Source organism: Bufo bufo, chromosome 6 (genome assembly GCF_905171765.1).
Source record: "Bufo bufo chromosome 6, aBufBuf1.1, whole genome shotgun sequence".
In the NCBI taxonomy this organism is placed as follows: Eukaryota; Metazoa; Chordata; class Amphibia; order Anura; family Bufonidae; genus Bufo; species Bufo bufo.
In genome coordinates this window covers 97,692,061-97,713,668 of record NC_053394.1, presented here as the reverse complement: position 1 = coordinate 97,713,668, position 21,608 = coordinate 97,692,061, and positions in this window count along the sequence as shown.

Here is a 21,608-nt window from a genome sequence, read left to right as displayed (position 1 = left end):
TTCCCCCACACTGCCCCACACAGTAATTTCCCCACACTGCCCCACACAGTAATTTCCACCCCACTGCCCCACACAGTATTTTCCACCACACTGCCCCACACAGTAATTTCACCCACACTGCCCCACACAGTAATTTCACCCACACTGCCCCACACAGTAATTTCACCCACACTGCCCCCACATAGTAATTTTTCTCCCACACTGGCCCCACATAGTATTTTCCCTCACACTGCCCCCCACATAGTAATTTCCACCACACTGCCCCCACACACTAATTTCCCCCACACTGCCCCCACACACTAATTTCCCCCACACTGCCCCCACACACTAATTTCCCCCACACTGCCCCATATAGTAATTTCCCCCACACTGCCCCCATATAGTAATTTCCCCACACTGCCCCCATATAGTAATTTCCCACACACTGCCCCATATAGTAATTTCCCCCACACTGCCCCATATAGTAATTTCCCCCACACTGCCCCATATAGTAATTTCCCCCAAACTGCCCCATATAGTAATTTCCCCCACACTGCCCCCATATAGTAATTTCACCCACACTGCCCCATCTAGTAATTTCCCCCACACTGCCCCATATAGTAATTTCCCCCACACTGCCCCATATCATAATTTCCCCCACACTGCCCCATATCATAATTTCCCCCACACTGCCCCATATAATAATTTCCACCACACTGCCCCATTTAATAATTTCCCCCACACTGCCCCATATAATAATTTCCCCCACACTGTCCCATAATAATTTGCCCCACATAGTAATCTCTCCCATAGTAAGCCCCCTCACAGCCTCCACATAGTAATCCCTCCCATAATAATTTCCCCCCACACATGCCCCACATAATAATTTCCCCCCACATAGTAATTTGCCCTCATGAAGCCAGCCCCAATATAGTAATTTGCCCCCGATGTACTGTCCCTTCACTAATATGTCCCCCAAAGTTGGCACATAAAATAAAATTAAAAAAATGAAAGCTATATACTCACCTATGTCCAGGTGCGCTAGATGGCAGGCGTGCACACGTCACTGTGCTGTGTCCCGACACAGGTTGCGATGACTTCATCACGCCCGCCGGTGCCGGAATTTCACTACCACATAGGCCTCAGGCCTACTAGGCCTGTAGCCTATGGCGGTGATTGATGGCAGGGCAGGGAACTATGCGCTCCTGTGCCCCACTGCAGTATGTGGGCGTTCAGGTCGGTGTTAGGCCCCCCAGCGATGCGGGGCCTGGGGATGCCGACCCAAACGCCCCTATTGTAATCAGCCATTGCTGCCTCCTCATTCTCCATCTTGTCCTCATCCTCCCCTCTAGGTACAGTTCACAGTGGTCCTCCAGCAGATCACCTATGAAAAGCACAGCGTCACGTGGTTATGTACCTGGTCAGCCTTGGTGAACAGAGCTACACTACACTACGCGTCAGCAATAAAGAAATCAAGCACTAGCTGTCTCATCACCAACTGGAGATAGGAACCATGGTTACTGATAATGGGAAGAACATTTTGTCTGCGCTACGTCAGGGAGGGCTGACCAATGAGCCCTGCATGGCACACTTCTTCAATCTCGTTGTCACCCGGTTCCGCTGACCTGCAAGAGCTGTTAAAAATGTCCAGGAAACTGTGCGTGCACTTCAGCCACTTTTACCATACAGCCCTTCTTGAGCTGCAAAGGCAAAATGCTCTTTCCTGACATCGCCTGATATGTGACTTTTCCACCTGTTGGAACTCCACGCTCTACATGTTAGACCTCTTATACTAGCAGAGGAAGGTGGTCAACGATTTCTTAATGCTGCAGACGGGACAGGTCTACTTACCACTTCTACATTAGCCAGTGGCAGCCCATGCATGACACATGCCGTTTGCTCAGGCCCTTTGAGGAGGGCACTTTATTTGTCACTGGGCAGAACTACAGGATGAATTATGGCATTCCTTCTTGTTCTGGAGGGGATGCTTACAAATCTGATTGGCATTTCTGCCAGTTATAGGATTACCATCGCAGCGAGGATGCAAAAAAGAGAAAGGACTACAGATTTTCATTTACCTGATGTGCTTCTAATCCGCTTGTGTTTGTGAGTATTTTTATTGTATGTGTAAATTGTACTTCACTATCGCTGCACCTTTCTGATATTTCACAGGATGTTCTAACGTAGAGGACATCTGTGAGACCCGACTCCACTGTGGGAAGTGAGAGATTAAATCCCTGGGATGCGCGGCCTCAATTAATCTGTCTACATTTACTTAGTGTGAATTGAACCCACAACACACTTGAGACACGCAGCGACCAATCATCATTCTTAACGGACTGGAAACTTTCTATTGTATTTAAATAATTGGCAAGGGGGCAGAAGATGTGGCATCTCAGTTTCACAACTACCTGATCCTTGAGTAGGATGAACTGGCAGAGGAGGAGGAGGACATAAATGCCCAGGAATTTTATACATACCTGTAGCTAGGTGGTTTGTTTTCCCAAGCGACAGGAGAGTAGCTGGAGGGTGACAACGAAGATGTCTCAGATGACCCCGACAGACCGTGGCAGTATGCAGTGGAGATGGAGGCAGGGAGGCCCTCCAAGTCCCTTGCGCAAATAGCCATATGCATGCTGTCATGTTTGTGTAGTGAGAGCCGCATTGTCAGGATTCGGCATAGGAATGACTACTGGCTATCCACATTGTTAGACTGGGGGAGGGAGCCTGGAGCAGCACTAGCTCCATACGCAGCAACTTCAGTCTATGATGAGCATTTTTCTTCACCCTCCTACTGAAGAAACCACCCAGCAGCAGGACATGCAGCAGAACCCCAACGAGCAGGTGTTGGCATGCTTGGACTGCACCCTGTCACCCATGATCCAAGAGCCCCTGGACTACTAGACATGCAAACTTGAAGTGTGGCTGCAACTGGAAGAGTTTGCCATGGGCATGTTTCCCTGCCCATCCAGTAGTGTGGCATCAGAGAGGGTGTCTAGTGCGGCGGGGGCATAGTTAAACCTAAGAGAACTCACCTATCCTCCCTAAATGTTCAGAGAGTAATAGGGTGCTTCATTTTTCTAAAGATGTGATTTTCATATGACTTTGCTTATGCCCTGAGTCTGAGTGATGTAAAAGATATACTGTATATGCCAAATTTCAAGAAGATTGGACAATATTTAGGGGTTGCACACATTGATCACTTTTATTACTACTCTCACCCCTGTACCTAGAAACAAACGTAGGATTGGGTTTTGGGGCGAAAATATTGCTCAGGCTGTTAAAGGGGTTATCCCACCTTCTGCTTTCCATGCCGTTGCTGCTCTGTCCTCTTCAAGAAACTGCTCAGTCAGGGGGCATTGTCTTTTCTATTGATTGACAGCGGGATCAGCATTCTGCTGATCTACGGACTCTGCCTCCTTTCTTTACATGCGCGCTCCCGTGTGAGCCGGAATTCATTCCAGCAGCCACCTTTGCGCTCCTGCTCTCCTATCCCTTCCTGCAACTAGATACCCATTATAAGTGGACTGACAAGCGCAGGAGAACTAACCAGCGCGCAGGAGCAGAGATTTCTCTGGGGAAAAAAAACAGGATGGAGGAAAGTTATTTATCGTGCATGCGCGAAAATGCGCAAGCCCGTGACTCAGATCAGGCTGCATAGAATGAAAAAACAGGAGGATAGCACGCAAGTGCGGCCACCGCGCCAGTATCGCTGGGGTAGCCGTAACTAATAACTACCAGATGTAAAAAAGGCTGCAAAAGAAGGTCATTTATAGAGGAAAGGAGGAGAAATCGCTAATAACATGTATTGGGTAAGTTGCTGGTGGTGGCATAAACAATAGATTTAAAGGGAACCTGTCACCTGGATTTTGGGTATAGAGCTGAGGACATGGGTTGCTAGATGGCCGCTAGCACATCCGCAATACCCAGTCCCCATAGCTCTGTGTGCTTTTATTGTGAAAAAAAAACGATTTGATACATATGCAAATTAACCTGAGATGAGTCAGAGCTTGAAAATATGACTCTTCTCTGGTCACACAAGTAAGATATGACTCTTTTATGTTAATTTGCATATGCATCAAATCGTTTTTTTTTACACAATAAAAGCACACAGAGCTATGGGGACTCGGTATTGCGGATGTGCTAGCGGCCATCTAGCAACCCATGTCCTCAGCTCTATACCCAAAATCCAGGTAACAGGTTCCCTTTAAGCATACTTGAAAACATGGGATATCCACTTTAAGGAAAATACGACAAAAAATTTAGAAACCAAACCTGCAAAGAAAAAGAAAATTAAACGATTAAAGGGTAAAAACCTAGTTCTTGTTGAGGGTAGTCGAGCATCACAGAAAAGTCGTTACCAAGCTAGCAAAAGAAGGGATTGCATCATTCAAAGTTGATTGAATACGTTTTGCCTATCATACTACCTATTACCGTATTTTTCGCCCTATAAGACGCACCTAGGTTTTTGGGGAGGAAAATAAGAAAAAATATATTTTTAACCAAAAGGTGTGCTTTTGGTGGGTTTGGAACTAATGGTGGTCTGTGGATGGCACTATTACTGGGGATCTGTGAAGGACACTGTTATGGGGGGATCTGTGGCTGACGCACTGTTATGGGGGATCTGTGGATGACGCACTGTTATGGGGGATCTGTGGATGACGGACACTGTTATGGGGGGGATCTGTGGATCAGTAGTTTGCATCAGTATTTGATAAGTATTTGTAAGCCAAAAGCAGGAGTGGGTCCAAAACACAGAAGAGATGCAAATATTTGTATTACATTTTATCTCTGTTTTGGACCCACTCCTGGTATTGGCTTACAATTATTGATCAAATACTGACTGTCTGAAAAAGGCTTTATGGATACTCAAAATACACGTTTTTTTTTTTTTTTTTTTTCGTTTTCTGATCTGACGGATCAGTAGAACCGAATAATAAACAGTGATGTGAACACAGCCTTGCTGCCACTGCTGCTGCCCCCCTCCCCACTCTGTTTTGGGGTCACTATTGTCAATGTTACTGCCACTGCTGCCACCCTCCCCACTCTGTCATGGGACCACTATTGTTACTGTTACTGCCACTGCTGCTGCCACCCTCCCCACTCTGTCATGGGACCACTATTGTTACTGTTACTGCCACTGCTGCTGCCACCCTCCCCACTCTGTCATGGGACCACTATTGTTACTGTTACTGCCACTGCTGCTGTCACACTCCCCACTTCGTCTTGGGGACACTACTTGAATCTTGGGGCACTGCACAGTTAAGTCCATGGTGATAAATTAGACTTAATGCTAACATTGACCTGTAATACTAACACACAGTAAGAGTATATTTTTATGGTATTCTTTTTATTTATTATATTTTTTTTATTTTCTGTTTGTATGACTTTCATATTGTATTTCACCAAAAAAAAAAACATACAATAAAAATACACCTCAGTCCTATCCCATCATGGCTCTGACATGGAAGCCATAATGCCAGTGTGAACTGGGGCTGGAAACATGAGCTGTGTTACCTTCATTTTCCACTGTATGTAATCGCTGCTGCCCATGGGATGCCTGCTGGAGGTGATGTTCATACGGGAGTATGCTACAAGGATTCTTAATCTATCATCTACTGTTAATAAAGGATGTACTTTCAAGTCCAAGCTGCAGTGACAATTCACAGTTTGGAGATATACAGATTAGCAATGGGAAGGGGTTAAAGCAGCCTCTGCTGAGTCGATCAAAACTAATGGTCCCTTTACACTGAATGACTTTTCAAACCACAGACAAATGTGTTCCCTAGAGACGGATCTTGAAAAAGCCATGCACTAGGAACAAGTGCTATTGTAAATGTAAAAGTTGCTATGAATTGCGTTTACATTTTCCTATGAATATTTTTATGATGGCATGATTAAAAAAGATCAATGATAAATTAGAGTTTAATTTTCTAATGCTAATCCTTTTATTCATTTATGCCAATGATTGTTATAATATCAACAGCCCTTAAAGTCAACCTATCACCAGATTCTACACCCATAAACTGTTCTGACCATGCTGAAGCACTTATAAATACCTATTCAATTGTATGATGGTCTCCAGCAGAGAAAAATCAAGGCTATAAAAAGTCCTATCCAGTTACTGTAGTTCAAAACCAGCACATGCACAGAACAGAAATGAGTCAGAGGGTTCATTTTCATTCTGTACCGGCACGGGTCAACATCTAAATAAATTTAAAGAGGCCTGTGGATGATTTGGAAGGCATCATCCACGTCATTCACGAATACATATCCTGGCATAGGGGTGGTTAAGCTGGACACTTGAGCAGACTGGATATTCTAGTGTAGTGCCCTGGAGCAAGGGTACTTTGGATTATGGGCATTTGTGGACATTTGCCCCTATTGCTACCAAACAAAGCACTTTGAACTTTATTGCACTTTGAACTTGCACTGTGATTTATGCTTACCTGTGCATCGCCGGACTTGTGAGTCAAGATGGCAGCCCGCATGTGTTCCCTGGCGAACAATGCGAACTGGCCATCACCGATTGTAATATATCCTGTTTATTTGCTCTGTTATTGCACTATATCTGTACTGCACTGTAGAAAGGGTTATTATACAGCAAGCTAATACTGAGAAACATTGGGTCTTTCTATCTGTATACTGAAGCTAGTAATTTTCCATTGCTGTCATAAGTGACTATGAAGAGCTGAGTTTTGGAGGGAAGAGCAAAGTGATTTTATGACTTTCTGATTTAGTTCTGATGTTTACATCTCAAGACATGTTTATGTCTGGAAAGACTGCTTAGTCATTCCCAAAAACTCTGTAAAAGTCTATGACGGACTGAAATTGCAACAATGTTTTTGTTTAGGCATTGCCACTCTACCCCATCAGAAGGTTGTAGTTCAGCCAGAAACTGTATATAAAGAGAGTAGTTAGAACCCCTAGTTGTCTGCAGAAAGGGACCAGTGTTTAACAGAAGAGATTCTGCCAGACTGCACAAGTGACCAAAAGAAGACTCTGAGATGGGGATACACTGCCACAGACCCTGGGTCACCAGCATTTTGACCAGAGGGCCAGTCAGATGACTGAGCCACAAAACCTGGGCCACCAATCCTTTGTCAAGGGTACCAGCCTTCTGAGAGAGAGGGGGGATAGCTAGCTCAGGCCTTTCCCCAGCATATAAACCTTCCTCTGCCAGGTAGGGGGCTAGAAAGCCTGCTCAGTGTCTTGTCTGTATTGTTCCTCCAGTAAAGAAGCCCACTGGTTTACCTCAGATCCTGACTTTCTGAACTTGTTTCCCATTGGTGTGCACCATGCCTTACCATTTCTACCGGAGAGCAGCAACATGTGGTTGGACCACCCCAAACCTGGACACTGCAGTAGACTCTATTTGTGTCACATCTGATGCATCTGTTTGAAGTACATATAGATCAAGAGTATTTTGCAACGTATTTCTTCAATGGATGCCTACTGTGGTATGCTACCTGGCATAAAGAGGCAAACATCACCCATAGGATCCCTTTATTAAAATGTATACTGGGTGAACATTTTATTAATTAGATGCATAGCTGAGTACATTAATCTATAAAATAAATAAAAATACACCAATGGATAACTGGACCCTTTTTGCATATTTCAGTGATATGGCACACTACAGATATATTTGCCATATTTCCTGGCGCTTACAACAAATGTAGTTGAGAAACCTGATATGAACATAGCCTAAAGTATTTATACGTGCTTTTCCATTTTTAAACACACCATTGGGGCTTCATTCAAGTTTCCTGGTCGTTCTCCTTTAAGTCACCCTGTGTGTTATTTCAGGGAATTCTCATCATTGGTGTACTTCTCACCTGTTAATAAAATTATTCAGAACGGCTGTTTTACACAATGTGCACTATTGATGAGCTTCTGTTGTGATTGAGTGAACACAATTTAAATTTTATTCTAATCTTTTATTTATAAAGTGCTAACATATTCCAGTCCACTCTGCTCAACAGGGAGACAAAAAGATCAGAATATCGGTAGCAATAAATCATTTACATATACCGAGACAAGGAAGCAAATGCGCTCTGTTATACCATCCCGTTGTGCAATCATTCAGACCTAATAAATCAATGCATATTCATGTAGCTCATAACCTTTAATATTTACCCAGTTACAATTTAGATCAAAGTCTCCTTTTAAATCAATAGCTATATTTTCCTATTTTTATAATTATAAGCTTAAACAACATCCCTGCTCTACGCTTCCTTGTTATTTCAATGAATGATAATTTTAATGTAATTATTGTGAGAAAAATGATAAAAAATACTTGTATATTTTTATGTCTAGAACGGCTGTGTTTCATTGACAGCTATACTACCATCTAGAGGATATCTTGTACAATGCAATGCAGTCCCGCAAGCTATAAAGTATGCTAATAGATCGGCAGTATTAAGCAATTACATTGATATACAAGTCTGCAATCCTGAGCCAGTGCTTTTATGAATAACTTTTTATTTGCTCCAGAGTGTACATGACATTATTTAGTGATTAATATTAAAAATAAGATATTGGGTAATTTTTTACTTAAAAATAATAATAATAATGAGATCATAATGTAATGTAGACCTGTAGTCATATCAGTTAATTTATAATCAATTTTCTACCATTATTGCGTGCAGTTTATGTGAATTACTGTGCCAACAAAAAACCAAATGTGAAAATTCAGCACTCGTAATATTGCGAATAGTAGACAAATAATTTGCAGAATATAATCTGTCAGTCAACGTAGTAAAATGAATCTTGCTTAGGAACATATTAATGGGTTTTTCTACTTTTGAAATCTACCAGCATGTCAGTTGCTAATATTAATATATTACATTGAGGGGTTCTGTCAATGGGAACCTGTACTAAAGGGCAGGGGAAGGGACATACACAGGTCTCATAGGGCCCCTACCAAAGCTTAGTATGGGCTCCCCTGCCCCACCCAGTTTCCCTGTATATCTTTGAACATTCCCAGTCAATGCAGAATGCTAAGCATGACTTCCCAGCAGGGGCGTATGTATAGGTGGTGCAGTGGTAGCAGTTGCTACCGGGCTCAGGAGCCTGAGGGGGCCCAGAGACCCTTCTGCCGCATAAGAAGACACCGTTATTATAGAACAGGGCTGGCCAACCTGCGGCTCTCCAGCTGTTGTAAAACTACATTTCCCACCATGCCCTGCTGTAGGCTGATAGCTTTAAGCAGTTTAGGCATGCTGGGAGTTGTAGTTTTGCAACAGCTGGAGAGCCGCAGGTTGGCCAGCCTTGTTATAGAAAGTGCATGCTGGTCAAGTTCCACCTTTGGCTGGATAGAATCAGTTAGATCAAGAATTTAGCATGGAGGGGGGGAGGTGCCGTTTCAATTTGTGCCTCAGGCAGTACAAAGGATATGTGCTTCCCAGCCCCTGTCTACAAAGCACTAAGGGAAGGGGGACCCAAGCTGAACTCTTGCACCAGGGCCCATGAGCCTTTAGCTACGTCCCTGCTTCCCAGGTTCATTAAAAAGAAGTTGTAATAAAAGAAAACTCACCCTTGTTCTCACCCACTTTATCTGACTTCTGACTTACTTTATCTGTGTTTTAAAGAGTGGAACAGGTGCTTCATAAATATGGCGCTCATTCTGAACACCATATTTTTCAATGTATTTATGCCAGATACCTGGCATAAATAGATCGATAAAGCTTATGCAGCTCCATGTCTGCTGCTTCCCTCAGAGTATATCATAAAACTTTCAGACTGAAGCCACCACTAGGGAGAGCTTGGTCCAAAGAAATGTATACAGCTGCCATGGCCTGCAATGGAGTTATAGTTGCCTGTGATTGTTTTTCCTGCATCACTAGCGTTGTTTCTATTTTCTGGAATTGCTAGTTATCTGACTTCGACCTGACTTTGATTTTGCCTCATGATTTTGCTAAAGACATTTTCTCCTGGTTTTCACATGGCTTGGTACTGGACTCTGCGTTTATTTCTAGTGTTGCTTTCTAACCCGAGTAGTCGTTCGACTCCCTCCTTACCAGTTAGGCCACATGCACTTAGTCAGAATAGGGACTGTCGCCAAGTTGGAGGGCGCTATTTAGGGCAGATTGTCCAAGTAGGTAGGGAAAGTGGTGTGAGTGGAATTCCCTACATTACACATGGAAGGTATGCCACTAAGGAGGGGTCACAACGTGCTGTCATTCTCTGAGTCCCCTTACTATTGTGCAGATTTGTGCAGAGGTTTTGTATTGATGACCTATCCTCAGCAGCGAGTGTAATTACAAGCACTCGCTCCATTTAAGTGAATGGAGCGAGTATTTGTAATTACACTCGTTTCCACATGAAGGGTAGTGTAATAAAGAGCAAGTAGCTCCTGCATGGAGCACCGCCATCTCTTCAAACAGCTGATGTGCTGGATGTTAGATCAGATATTGATGACCTATCCTTTAAGGCTTTATGGACACAGCAGAGCTGGAGCAATGGGCATTCTATGTGTCACTATTTGGTGGTTTAATATGGCAGGAAGATACAAGATATAGAGCTATTCTATAGTAAAAATTATTCTTGTAGAGGAGATTAGGTCCAGGACACACCTTTTGGTGGATCATGACATAATTTGAAGGTAATGGCTTTTCATAACCAATGTTGGTCAGATCAAAAAAGATCATTGTTGCAAGTGCAAGCGTAGAGTAAATGATTTCTGAGACTACAACTGCGATTGTAATGAGCAGAGAAGTAAATGTATAAATTACAAGTACTTTATTGAATCTGTACTCATAATATGTATAGCTCTACATTCATGCAATATTATTGATATCTGTAAAATGTTTGCAGTTATGTGTATTTTATATTGTGCTATCTGTGCTTACATTCTTGGCTATCCCTGGAGCGGGTGCATGGGAGGAGTTTTTTTTCTGTATTTGTATTGAAAACAGCAAATGATTAAGTGATCTGATTTTTTTTTTAAAGTTATAATTATTATAGCAATAAATGTTTAATTGATAAGCTATACTAAGAAAATAGCAGATTTCCATGTGGGGTCGGAAAGGAAATTATTTCCTGGAAAGCAAAACTGGGGCTATTGCTTTTTCTTTTTCTCTATCAGACAGTTATGTCTAAGAAAATTTTGAACTTGGTGGATGTGTTTTTTTACAACCTGTGCAACTCTATATTGAAATGTGGTATCAATGAAAGCTTTATCAGTTATAATGTATGTAAAATATTTAATTTTTTTTTTTTAACTCCTTCATCAGAACACAAGGACCCAGCAGAAGAGGAATACCATGGTCCGTCCGAGTCAGTGCTAGTATGAAGGATAGGTGAGGTCACTGGGGTTCCGACCTCTGGTTCCCCCACTAGTAATGAGAATGGAGGTCCTAGAGTCCCCTGTGTGGCTGTAGCTGTAGTGCACATGTATAACCACTTCTCCATTCACTTCTGTCTGACTTTCTGGAGACAGCTATGCACTTTACTCTGCAGTTGTGTAGACAGTTAATGAGGCAGTAGTCATTCATGTGCACTACCATTCCAGAGGACTCAGGGACCCCTGTTCAAATGATCAGTGGGAGTCCCATCGGTCAGAACCCAACAATCCAACAATCATACATTTATTACCTTTCCTGTGTATAGGTGACAAAAGTTGCTCATAGGCCAACCCCTTTAAAGACTTGGAGGGGGGGGGGGATGCATACCATGTTTGTGCCTTTTTAAATGCCTTTGCTCCAAATCTAGGCTCAAGTGGTGTTTCCAACCCACCATTGCCACTTTCCCAAAAAGGGGTTATGGCCAGGGCAGAGGGGGGAGAGGCCAGTGGGCTTGGCAAATTTATTTTCTTTTATTCCAGTGTTCCTGGTGTAAAAGAAAACTGAAATCTACGGCAGCTTGAAGCTGCCATAGATTTCAGTTTCAGCATGCAGACTTTGTAGGATAGACCTAGTTTATAACAAGACATGCACCTTGTCATAAATTAGGTGCATCCTCTGGCAAGAGTTTCCTCACAAGCAAATCACCTAGGCCATCACTTAGTAAAAGCTGGACAACACCTTTAAATCCAGGGTTTATCTAGATAGGCTCTATGAAAGGCTCTTATCAACCTGTCAGCATCTACTGTATGTTGCTTGCCGATTCTGAGGACCTTTCTTCCTGGCCATAATCATTCAAATCAACAAGCTAAAAGAGCTGTCTACCATGCCACTTAAGGCCCTCATATATGTTCGGCCGAACTTGCCAGGAGTGGTGAAACGCTAATGTCTAAGAAGAGTCCCCAGCTTTCCCCCAAAAGATGATGTTGATGGAGAAAAGTATCAAGCAAAATGAATATTTTTGCCCCATCCTTTTGTTCTCAGGGGAGATAAGCTGCTGCCAGAAGTGTCTGGCCTTTCTCCATCCTCCTCATTGAATACAATGAGATAGTTGTCAGCTAATGATCATTAAGCTGACAGCTATTGCATGTGTATGCTCAGAGTAAGGCCTCCTGCACAAGACAGTATTTTTTCACGTTGGTCCGTGATCCGTGACTGTTTTTTCGTCCGTGGGTCTTCCTTGATTTTTGGAGGATCCACGGAACCCGCCTGGTGTCCGGCTGGCCGTGCGGAGCCAAACGGATCCGTCCTGACTTACAATGCAAGTCAATGGGGACGGATCCGTTTGACGTTGACACAATATGGTGCAATTGCAAACGGATCCGTCCCCCATTGACTTTCAATGTAAAGTCAGGAGTTAATATACCATAGGATCAGAGTTTTCTCCAATCCGATGGTATATTTTAACTTGAAGCGTCCCCATCACCATGGGAACGCCTCTATATTAGAATATACCATCGGATTTGAGTTAGATCGTGAAACTCATATCCGACAGTATATTCTAACACAGAGGCGTTCCCATGGTGATGGGGACGCTTCAAGTTAGAATATCCTACGAACTGTGTACATGACTGCCCCCTGCTGCCTGGCAGCACCTGATCTCTTACAGGGGGCTGTGATCAGCACAATTAACCCCTCAGGTGCCCCCCCTCTATTGTTTTAATATCATTGGTGGCCAGTGTGCGCCCCCCGGCCCCCCCCTCTATTGTTTTAATATCATTGGTGGCCAGTGTGTGCCCCCGGCCCCCCCTCTATTGTTTTAATATCATTGGTGGCCAGTGTGCGGCCTCCCCTCTCCCCCCCCCCCGATCATTGGTGGCAGCGGAGAGTTCCGATCGGAGTACCAGTTTAATCGCTGGGGCTCCGATCGGTAACCATGGCAACCAGGACACTACTGTAGTCCTGGTTGCCATGGTTACTTAGCAATATTAGAAGCATCATACTTACCTGCTGCGCTGTCTGTGACCAGACGGGAGCTCCTCCTACTGGTAAGTGACAGGTCTGTGCGGCGCATTGCTTAATGATCTGTCACTTACCAGTAGGAGGAGCTCCCGGCTGATCACAGACAACACAGCAGGTAAGTATGATGCTTCTAATATTGCTAAGTAACCTTGGCAACCAGAACTACAGTAGTGTCCTGGTTGCCATGGTTACCGATCGGAGCCCCAACGATTAAACTGGGACTCCGATCGGAACTCTCCGCTGCCACCAATGATCGGGGGGGGAGGCCGCACACTGGCCACCAATGATATTAAAACAATAGAGGGGGGGCCGGGGGCGCACACTGGCCACCAATGATATTAAAACAATAGAGGGGGGCGCACACTGGCCACCAATGATAATACAATAGAGGGAGGGAGGGGGGGCCGCACTGGCCACCAATGAAATTAAAACTGGGGAGGGAGGGGGGACTGCCCCCTCCTGCCTGGCAGCCCCTGATCTCTTATAGGGGGCTATGATATGCCCAATTAACCCCTTAGGTGCAGCACCTGAGGGGTTAATTGTGCGGATCACAGCCCCCTGTAAGAGATCGGGTGCTGCCAGGCAGGAGGGGGCAGTCCCCCCTCCCTCCCCAGTTTTAATTACATTGGTGGCCAGTGCGGCCCCCCCTCCCTCCCTCTATTGTATTATCATTGGTGGCCAGTGTGCGCCCCCCCTCTATTGTTTTAATATCATTGGTGGCCAGTGTGCGCAGCAGGGGGCAGTCATGTACACAGTTCTCAGTATATTCTAACTAGAAGCGTCCCCATCACTATGGGAACGCCTCTGTGTTAGAATATACTGTCGGTTCTGAGTTTTCACGAAGTGAAAACTCAGCTCTGAAAAAGCTTTTATGCAGACGGATCTTCGGATCCGTCTGTATGAAAGTAACCTACGGCCACGGATCACGGACGCGGATGCCAATCTTGTGTGCATCCGTGTTCTTTCACGGACCCATTGACTTGAATGGGTCCGTGAACCGTTGTCCGTCAAAAAAATAGGACAGGTCCTATTTTTTTGACGGACAGGAAACACGGATCACGGATGTGGCTGCTAAACGGTGCATTTTCTGATTTTTCCACGGACCCATTGAAAGTCAATGGGTCCGCGAAATAAAAAAAAAATGGAAAATGGCACAACGGCCACGGGTGCACACAACGGTCGTGTGCAGGAGGCCTAAAGGATATTCTGAATCACATACACAGGCTGACCATTGATCAGAACATATGAGGTTCTATGGACAGACTTTCTAAAAGGCTTAAGCGGGAAACAGTGAAAAGCCTTGAGTATTCTCATGCTTCCTGGCAAATCCATAATCCATATCTATAAAATTAGTAAATCCGTTCCACTGGTTCTGGTTTATTATGAATTAGCTGTATAGTGCAATGATAATCTTCAGACTCTACAAAGACTATTAATCCTGAAAGAGCTGTATAATCATAGCCTTTATCTATGATGTATCCCAGTGAGTCTTGGAGACTACTTGGCACAGGGGAATAGAATAAATTAGCAATTTACATGACTCCACCAATAAACTTATGTGAAGAGTCGACTTCTTGTTTTCTAAAGCTGCAATGAATGTGATGACATGCAGATCTCTTTTAAAAGATTTCATTCTATTTTGCAGTTTAATGAAAAAAATAAAAAGGGAAATGGCAGTAAGGAAACAGGAAAGGGCAAACAAGAAGCAAGAGATGTGACAGAAAAGGAAATAACACTGGAGCCAACAACCATGTAAAGGAAACCTGGTTTACAATATAAGTGATAACTGATAGAAGCCAACATTTCACATATTAAAGACAGAATCATTTGTTGGTTGGTTTATGCTTACACCTGGATAATAATGAATGAATGTTATTTAAAATGGAAGATATTGGGAGCATTTTTTTACGATAGCCCTCTGTATTAGAGGTCCTATCCAAAAATAATACAATTGTCATTTACTGATTATGTACATGACCCTTTTCCCTATAGATTCTCCACTGGTTTAACTGGTTAAAGGATCACCAGTATTTTACTCCTAATCCTCACAATTTGGTATGGACTTTCATTGTTAGATGAGTAATAGTGTTGAGCGAGCATGCTCGGCCGAATACCTGTTCGGCTCGAGCATCGCTATGCTCGACACCTGGCGGTACTCGGCCGAGTATTGTATGGGCTCGAGCGCCATGCTCAAGTCTCCTCCCCGCACATTTCGCAGCTACTAAGCAGCCAATAAACGTGCAGGTAAGTACTGCCATCACTGTAATGCCAGTAGCCATGTTGGCTACTGGCATTACAGTGATTGGCTGGCTGGAACGCGTCATCGGGTGCTCGGGTTTGGCTCATTGCAAGTCCGGGAGAGCTGCGCTTAGGAAGGGACAGATAGTTTCGGTAGTGTGATCGCAATATATTCGATAGAAAAAAACGCTTCAAAGACCCAAAAGTCGTTTTAAGGACTATTGTGTGTGGTGGCAGGCTGGCAGCAATATAATTTAGCCAGCAAATTTTTTTTTTTTTCGATACTTTACAATACTTTTTCGATAGAGGGTGTCTGCAATGACTTGTGACATCTGTGCTGCAATACCTTATGTGTGTCACGGCCAGATATTGGGAAAAATATTACTGACAACAAATATATATTTTTTTCCATAATTTATCCAAAATTTGCCTATAAACGGTGTCTGCAGTGAATTGTCACATCTGCGCTGCAATAGCATGTCAGGGCCAGATATTGGGAAAAATATTAGCGAATTTTTTTTTTCTTTTTTCCATAATTTATCCACATTTTTCCTATAAACGGTGTCTGCAGTGAATTGTCACATCTGCGCTGCAATAGCGTGTGTCAGGGCCAGATATTGGGAAAAATATTAGCGAAAACAATTATATTTTTTCCATAATTTATCCACATTTTTCCTATAAACGGTCCCTTATAACATATAACATTTATTATAAAGAAGGCAAGCATTAAGGGATGGGGAAGTAGCCATGATGCTGATGGTGCATGCAGAGACCGTAGCCCTGGGCGCGGTGAAACTGTGCCTACTGCCAGAGAACAAGAAAAACAATCATCCAAGATACCTAGCTTCATGTCCCAGTTTGCAGGGCGGTGCAGGACACCACTCTTGAAGTCAGCCCAGTGCAAGCAGGTGGTCGGTTGGATTGCAGCAGATAGTGCTTCCAGTCGGTTAAGCACCACCCTGTCTATCACCAAGTCCAGTCTCAGTAGCCAGGAGTCTGGTCCACATAATCCTCACCCTGATCCTCCTTCCTCCCACCATTTACAGTTTGGCCAAACAAGTGATCCCACACTTGGATATTCCGGGGACCTCTTTGCATCGTCATTAATTGATTTGGCCCTCTCGCCTAGCACGCTTGAAGAGGGACTTGAGATTTTGTGCCCTGATTCCCAACCTCTTGAGCATCCAGAGTCACAAGAAAATGATGCTGGCGAATGGTAATTAGTGTTTAATGAGGTGGATAATGATAAGACACAGTTGCCAATGACATAACCGCAATTACTGTCTCAAGAGGTTGAGGAAGAGGATGACACACAGTTGTCAATCACTGAGGTTGTGGTTAGGTCAACAAATCAGGAGGATTATCAGAGTGAGGAAGTAGAAAAGGCGGTGCTGGATGACGAGGTCACTGACCCAACCTGGGAAGGTGGCAACAAGCCGAGCGAGAAGAGCAGTACAGAGGGGGAGGGATCTGCAGCACTGCAACAGGCTTGAAGAGGCAATGGGGTGGCAAAAGGTAGAAGGCGGGCACCACCGAACAGGCCTGCAACTCTTCCACAGAGCACCCCCTTGCGTAAATCTCCCTTGCCAAGGGGTAGGTGTTCGGCAGTATGGTGCTTTTTTGAGGAAAGTGCGGACGACAAAAGAATAGTAGTTTGCAACCTGTGTCACACCAAAATGAGCCAGGGCGTGAACACTAGCAACCTCACCACCACCAGCATGATCCGCCAAATGGCATCAAAGGACCCTAATAGGTGGGCTGAACACCTGGGTCCACAATCTGTGTCCGCGGGTCACACAACTGCCTCCTCTTCCCCAGTGTTACGTGTTGGCCAATCCCCTGTCCAAGATGCAGGCCCGGATGCCCGGATGCCTCCCGCCCTACACCTGGACCTTTGCAAGCACCATCAACGACCACATCCACTTCCCTGTCCCAGCGCAGCATCCAAATGTCATTACCCCAGGCATTTGAAAGCAAGCGCAAATACCCAGCCACCCATCCACAGGCCATAGCACTAAATGCGCAGCTTTCAAAATTACTGGCCCTGGAAATATCGCCATTTAGGCTCGCGGACATTGAGGCCTTCCGCAGCCTGATGTCGGTGGCCGTCCCTCGTTATGCAGTCCCCAGCCGCCACTATTATTCAAGGTGTGCCATGCCAGCCTTACACCAACATGTGTCCCTTAACATCACACGTGCCCTTACCAACGCAGTTACTGGGAAGGTCCACTTAACCACGGACACATGGACAAGTGCTTTCAGCCAGGGATGCTACATTTCCCTGACGGCACACTGGGTAAATGTTGTGGAGGCTGGGAGCGACTCGTGCCCTGGGATGGCACAGGTGCTACCGACGCCCAGGATTGCGGGCCCCAATTTCATCAGGGTTTCTGCCACTACCTATTTTAGTGGCTCCAATCCCCATTTCTCCTCCTCCGACGAATTATCCACGTGCAGCACCAGTCAGTCATCAGTCGGTAGCTGGAAGCAGTGTAGCACTGCAGTGGGGAAGTGGCAACAGACCGTGCTGAAGCTGATCTGCCTAGGTGACAAACAGCACACCGCAGCAAAGCTGTGGCAGGGGATAAGAGACCAGACTGAGTTGTGGCTCTCACCACTCAACCTAGAACCAGGCATGGTTGTGTCTGATAATGGACATAACTTGGTGGTGGCTTTGGAGCTGGGCAACCTTAGACACATCCCATGCCTTGTCCACGTATTTTACCTTGTGGTTCAGCGGTTTCTAAAAACATACCCCAATTTGCCTGAGCCTGTGTCACCGACAGCTTCAGCCGGCCTGTCAACGCTGCAGCAGCGCTTGGAATTGCCAACTCACCTTGCCAACTCACCGGCTGTTGTGCGACGTGAGCACACGCTGGAACTCCACGTTCCACATGTTGGCCAGGCTTTGTGAGCAGCAGAGGGTAGTTGTGGAATACCAGCTGCAACATGGTCGTCGCCTTTCCAGTCAGCTTCCTCTATTCACAAGTGAGGAGTGGGCATGGATGTCTGACCTCTGTGAGGTTTTACGCAACTTTGAGGAATCAACAAAGATGGTGAGCGGTGATAACGCTACTATCAGCGTCACCATCCCCCTTCTGTGTCTTCTCAACTGCTCACTGCTCACAATTAAGGACGACGCTGTGCATGTGGAAGAGGTAGAAATGGGGGAAGACATTACACAGATTGATGATAGCCAGACCACTCTCAGTTCGTCTTCTCAGCGAGAGTTGGAGGCTGAAGAGGAGGAGGAGCAGGAGATGGTTGCTTCAGCTACCGAGGGTAGTACCCATGGAAGTTTAATTCCATCTGTTCTGCGTGGGTGGGCAGAAGAGGAGGAAGAGGATGAGGAGATTGGGAGTGATCCTCCTGATGACAACAGCAAAGTGTGTGCCTGTTGGTACTCTGGCACACATGGCTGACTTCATGTTAGGCTGCCTTTCCTGCAACCCGCGCTTTATACGCATTTTAAACAACACGGATTACTGGTTATTCACCCTTCTCGACCCCCGCTACAAAGAGAACTTCTCATCTCTCATTCCTCTGGTGGATAGGATGAGCAAAATGGTGCAATACCAGAAGAACCTTTTTGGAAAATTTTCCATCTGACAATTCTGGCGGCAGAGTCCATACTTCGTTGGCCAACCGAGGCGGGGAGACAAGGGGAATACACAGCAGTTCCAACAGAGGCAGGGCAACACTCTCCAAACCTTGGGACAGTTTGACACCCCGCCAGCACCCTCACCCTGATGTGCGGCCTATTGCCCCAAGGAGAGACAAATTTTGGAAGATGGTGAAGGAGTACATAGCAGACCATGTCAGCGTCCTCAATGATCCCTCAGTGCCTTACAACTACTGGGTGTCCAAGCTTGACACGTAGCACGAACTTGTGCTCTATGCTTTGGAGGTGCTGGCCTGCCCTGCCGCCAGCGTTTTGTCTGAGCGTGTATTTAGTGCTGCTGGTGGCATTATAACAGATAAGAGCATCCGCCTGTCAACTGAAAATGCTGACAGGTTGACTCATATAAAATGAACAAGGCCTGGATTGACCATGACTTCTCGTCTCCACCAGAGGAATGCTGATGAACACAAAGGCACTTTACATGGGATGTTTTTAATATACCGGGTGGGCCATTTATATGGATACACCTTAATAAAATGAGAATGGTTGGTGATATTAACTTCCTGTTTGTGGCACATTAGTATATGTGAGGGGGGAAACTTTTCAAGATGGGTGGTGACCATGGCGGCCATTTTGAAGTCGGCCATTTTGAATCCAACTTTAGTTTTTTCAATAGGAAGAGGGTCATGTGACACATCAAACTTATTGGGAATTTCAGAAGAAAAACAATGGTGTGCTTAGTTTTAACGTAACTTTATTCTTTCATGAGTTATTTACAAGTTTCTGACCACTTATAAAATGTGTTCAATGTGCTGCCCATTGTGTTGGATTGTCAATGCAACCCTCTTCTCCCACTCTTCACACACTGATAGCAACACCGCAGGAGAAATGCTAGCACAGGCTTCCAGTATCCATAGTTTCAGGTGCTGCACATCTCGTATCTTCACAGCATAGACAATTGCCTTCAGATGACCCCAAAGATAAAAGTCTAAGGGGGTCAGAATGGGAGACCTTGGGGGCCATTCAACTGGCCCACGATGACCAATCCACTTTCCAGGAAACTGTTCATCTAGGAATGCTCGGACCTGACACCTATAATGTGGTGGTGCACCATCTTGCTGGAAAAACTCAGGGAACGTGCCAGCTTCAGTGCATAAAGAGGGAAACACATCATCATGTAGCAATTTCGCATATCCAGTGGCCTTGAGGTTTCCATTGATGAAGAATGGCCCCACTATCTTTGTACCCCATATACCACACCATACCATAAATTTTTTTGTTTCAACAGTCTTGGAGGGATCTATCCAATGTGGGTTAGTGTCAGACCAATAGCGGTGGTTTTGTTTGTTAACTTCACCATTCACATAAAAGTTTGCCTCATCACTGAAAAAAATCTTCTGCGTAAACTGAGGGTCCTGTTCCAATTTTTGTTTTGCCCATTCTGCAAATTCAGTGCGCCGATCTGGGTCATCCTCGTTGAGATGCTGCAGTAGCTGGAGTTTGTAAGGGTGCCATTTGTGAGTAGCTAATATCCGCCGAAGGGATGTTCGACTAAGGCCACTCTCCAGTGACATGCGGCGAGTGCTACGCTGTGGGCTCTTGCTGAATGAAGCTAGGACAGCCACTGATGTTTCTTCATTAGAGACAGATTTCATGCGTCCACATTTTGGCAAATCCAACACTGAACCAGTTTCACGAAACTTAGCAAGCAGTTTGCTAACTGTAGCATGGGAGATGGGTGGTCTCGTTGTCACGGCTGAGGATGGGGGAAATCCTCAGCCGTGCGATGCCAGATGATGTTATGGCTGCTCTGCCAGGACAACAGGATTAGGGAGCAGGTCACCTCCTACAGCGTCCCTAACCTGACCCTAACTCCTATCTGCATAGGCCGACCTTAAAGGTAGGAGGACCCATGCGCAGGAACCTAGGAGCCCTGACTTACCCTCCGTCCGGTCCCTGGGCTAAGGAGCAGGGTAAAACAACCCACTCCTCCTAGGCATGGAGAAGCAGGAGTCTCAATGGCCAAGCTGCTGGAAAAGGGGGAACATAAACAGCTCTATGGATATGGCAGGTGAACAAGGAGTTCCACCTACCTGCCACAGCCTTGCTGACTGGATCCCTGTGCTGGCAGGGTGCAGATCACAACGCATCCCCACACAGGGACCCAGATCCATAGCTGCACAAAATCACAAGGAAACATCAAATAGACATCACACATAACTAGACATAAACTTAAATGTGACATTATGGTTATGACCACAGGGGTGGCTCTCACTGGCAGGTATAAAACACAGGAGGCTGCTACAGCTAAGCATGGCTGAAGCAACCTGCAGCCCTGGGAAAACAGTGAGGCTATATAGGCCAACAAGCCACACCCCACAGTCGGACACACCCAGTGAAACACAAACACACTGGGAAGGGAGTTAACCCTTCCAGCACCAAAGAAGGGAAACACACACTTA